The 4,142-nt window shown below is 42.3% G+C and overlaps 1 long non-coding RNA gene across 1 annotated transcript; it reads right to left on the reverse strand.

Annotated features, from left to right (window-relative positions):
• Positions 1-394: 394 nt before the first annotated feature.
• On the reverse strand, positions 395-2,950 carry LOC134464590 (uncharacterized). Its single transcript, XR_010037960.1, has 3 exons — positions 2,003-2,950; positions 1,713-1,871; positions 395-999 (listed from the first exon to the last, which is right to left on the reverse strand). It is a non-coding gene; the product is annotated as an uncharacterized LOC134464590 (long non-coding RNA).
• Positions 2,951-4,142: the final 1,192 nt, after the last annotated feature.

Genomic DNA, 4,142 nt, shown 5'->3' on the forward strand with positions numbered 1-4,142 from the left:
TGAACAAAGCATAATTATGCTATTGACATTTCATACTGTGGATTTGAGCAATTAATGGAAACAATTGCAATAAGTAGGCTATAGATAACCCAGGCTATTGATAACCCTCTAAGTGATTGTAACTCCAAACAGTGCTTTGTTTATAGCACCAACAACTATTGTGCAAGTGGATGATAAGGTTACCTTTTCATGTTCACATATAATAACAATTATCAAAAATAATACTCATGCATATATCTCTGGATTGGGATAAGTTCTAAATAAATCATAAACAGTGCTTTATTTACAGCACAAGGCACAATTTTGCAATTGACATTTCATACTGTGGTTTTGAGCAATTAATGGAAACAATTACAATAAGTAGGCTATAGATAACCCAGGCTATTGATAATGATAACCCTCTAAGTGATTGTAACAGTGCTTTGTTTATAGCACCAACAACTATTATGCAAGTGGATGATAAGGTTACCTTTTCATATTCACATTAATAAATGGAAATAATCTAATGATCAATGATAAGGACCATTCAGGTATTCATTTATTCACTAATAACTATACAACAAATAAAAAAATCAAAACAAGTGGCATACACATGAACCGGCATTTTCATGAACTGTGTGAAAGCATCCAGGTACACATCTTTTGCGCATGCCACAGCAAATGACTTCAGTGAGATTGAAGTTTACTGCAGTTGGGGGCCATGGGCATGACATGCCAGGACTGTGACTAAGCAGCCTCTTCAAAAGCAAAGCTGCTGTGTAAAGTGTCCGTGTCTCCTCTGCTGTGGTTGGTTGCTTTGACTTCCTCCTTTCTGTGTCGCTGTCTGTCTGGCTCATTTCGCTGGACTGAGTCGTCTCCGCACCTGATGGTAACAAGTCCAAGACTGCATTCGTCGACAAGTTCTCAGCAAAAACCAGTTCAGATGTGTTGCGTTTGGCGGGGGTGTGGAACACTAGCTGAGGAAAATCACGACTGAGCCTCTTCTTCAATATATCCTGTCTGTAAACGCATATCAGTACAAGCATAGTGGGGCTTCATGTAGTCGCTGATATGCAATAGCCACCCTCACACATTAACTCGAGTGAATAAATAATATTGGTGGAGTTTACTTGCTATGCAACAGATATAATACCAAGTATTCCCAAGGGAAGCACATACTGTAACGAACATCACACTATCAAGAATACTGCCATCCTCCTTATTTCAAAATATTACAAGTACAGTATGTGCAGATGACAAGCAGAGTGTTAGAGAATAATTTCAGTCAATTTCAACATGCAGTTGTAATGCTCACACTACCCTGGACGTGTCAGTACTAGAGATTTTTTTTTCTTCTTCTTCAGCCTTTTCCGAGATTCTGGTCATTGTAATGAGGGCAGCGCTTTGTTTACATTTCAAAAAACATTTTTATTTATTCCCAAAAACATCCAAAAGGTTATACAACATCAGCCGACAACTAGCAAACAGCGACACCCTTTAAATATTTGGAGTAGGCCTATGTTGTAAACAATGTAAACAAATGCTGCCCCCATTAGAATAGCTCATATCTCGGAAAGGGCTGAGCCGAAACATGTGCCATCACCGGGTACTGACAAGTTAAGGGTATGAGCAATACAACAGCATATTGAAATTGACTGAAGTGGTCCTTTAAGTCACATGCGTGAACTTTCCCTTGGATTTGACAAATTCGTAATACACTGACTTGCAATTACCTGTAGGTTGAAGCATCAACACCTTCACTTGACTGCACAAGGGCAATAAAGGCCTTCCTCAGTTGGCTCATCCTCAGCACCTCTTGGTTGATCAGTAGCCTTTAGCGGATTACCCTCTCGCAGAATAACTTGTAGCTCAGATCAAATGTTGGCCCAATCCTTACAAAAATATAGAAGAAGATGTGTGTTGTGAGAGCTTTCTTTGTGAGATCCATGTTGTGAGAACAAACTGTCTCAATCATAGGACACACATTGTACTGTGTTTCTATATAAAATTAAGATTGACTTACTGTTCTTTCTCTGCTCTGACAGGCTCACTCAAAAACCTTGTGTACTCTCTGTAGCAACTTCTGTGGTACTGCACCTCCAGAGCCACACAGTCTCTGTCCTTGATGTGAATGAGGATGCTCTTGGCTTCCTTTACTTCAGCTGCTTCCTGCAACTTGCCTTGTACAAAAGAAAAGAAAAAAGAATGAATAAATAGACAGGCAAACAATTAGACATTTTTCCTGGTGGAGTGGTATTGTAAAAAAAAAAATGGCGATGGGTGTTGCACCCCCCAAAAAAGCATTCCGTAGCCTCTTACTGCAGTGCAGATGGGGTTGCCAGCGGGCCTATTCACTATTTGCTGAAAACTACATCATAACAACATTGCTATGACAGTGCAGAGTAACAGATTAAGACATACATATTAAAATTTTGGTGACAGTAAGGTTATAACATAGGTGCTGTGCTAAGGGGTTAAGCACACAGATGTACAGCACAGCCAGGACACACCTCTTGAGCCTGGTCACTGAGGCTGCCCAGGGACAGAAGCGGAAAAATCCCAAGTGTACAAGTGAGAGAGGGGGGCAGTGGGGGGTAGGGGAATGGCACGGGGGATGGGATGGCAGAAGCAGTGTCTTCTTAACCAGACAGGCCATCAGGCTGAGGAGCCACATTTCTGAACAGATATTCAGAGTCATATCAACATCAGGCATGCTTTGACATCCATATAAACATACCCTATCCTATTTAAGACAAAGTGTGATTCATTTAAACATCTAAAACCTAAAACACTGGGGGTACTATAGGCATGGGGATGTTTTGCAGGCTATTGAAATGTAATTTCACACCCACACACATAACACATTATGCCAATTCACACGTGCATTCATATTAGAATTAGACAAAAAAACAATGATTGTGCAGCAGTGTGGGCTAGATAGTCAGTCAACTTCTACTAACATCTGTGTGTGTGTGTGTGTGTGTGTGTGTGTGTGTGTGTGTGTGTGTGTGTGTGTGTGCGTGCGTGCGTGCGTGTGTGTGTGTGTGTGTGTGTGTGATTTGGGGGATGGGATGCATTCGCATAGACTGTGTGGTGGGGGTGAGAGTAATCTTACCTGCGGTTAAAGTCTGTGTTTTCGTTCTTTTTGACGTCTGCCACTCGCGACGATAAATTTGCTGTCTTTCTTGCAAATCATGCAGACAGCAGGAAGAACGGGGCCAGAGCTCGTGATGGCCAAGCTTGATCTGGATCGCAGTTTCCTGGTCGGAGTGGTGGTCACAGCCGATAAAGCGGAGGTAGCCTGGCTAGTTCGGGGGTCTTGTTGGCCATCTCCCCTCTCTGCCTCTCGCAAGACACGCCGTGTGACTCGTTCAATTTCCCGCTTGTCAATAAACCTCCGGTAGCATGTGGGATGGAGAGCCGCATCCTCGGGAATTTCGTCAAACTCCAACTCAATACATTGCTTAAAATGTTCTGCTACGTCTCTGCACTCACCCTTCAATTCTAGCCGCTGCCGAAAATTTCGATATGTATTCCACCGTATATTGGTGAAATTCTGTGTTTCTTCATGCTTGACCGAAGATATATGCATGTAACACAACTTGCGTTTCGAAGATGTCTTTTTTTTGTACATTTTCGGTCGAGATTTCGTCTTCCTCGGTACTACTAGATGATCGACCAGCTCCTTCGGTAGCCATGCTACTTCCGTTTACTCCTCATCTCAGCTGACATAGCAGTTAGCTGATTCGTTCCTTCTGATGACGCTTCAACCGTGGCACCTCTCGAGGCGAAAAGTATTATTACGCCGGCCGAATATCTACATACGCCTCGGAGACAGTAGTTCGTCATTACACGTTTCGAATTTGAATAGCCTTGCAGTGCGGACTATTCCGAACAGAGGTTTTAAATCCTCTATATAAGTCTTTCTTTTTTATGAACTGAATGTCTGTTTGTTCGGAGGCTGTGGAGCGAAGTTCGGTTTCTGAAGCACTTTTCGAGGGTCACCTTCCGGCCTAAGGTGGCAAAGTCTATCAATGATTTTTGTAATCCTCTATGCCTGAGGGTTGTGATTTGGTATGATAGCCTTCTGGAAGTGGTAGCTTTCTTGTATTTTTACAGGCTTTTATACCTATACCCAGTACCGTTCACAGTACAAGCCTATG

This window comes from Engraulis encrasicolus, chromosome 15 (assembly GCF_034702125.1).
Source record: "Engraulis encrasicolus isolate BLACKSEA-1 chromosome 15, IST_EnEncr_1.0, whole genome shotgun sequence".
In the NCBI taxonomy this organism is placed as follows: Eukaryota; Metazoa; Chordata; class Actinopteri; order Clupeiformes; family Engraulidae; genus Engraulis; species Engraulis encrasicolus.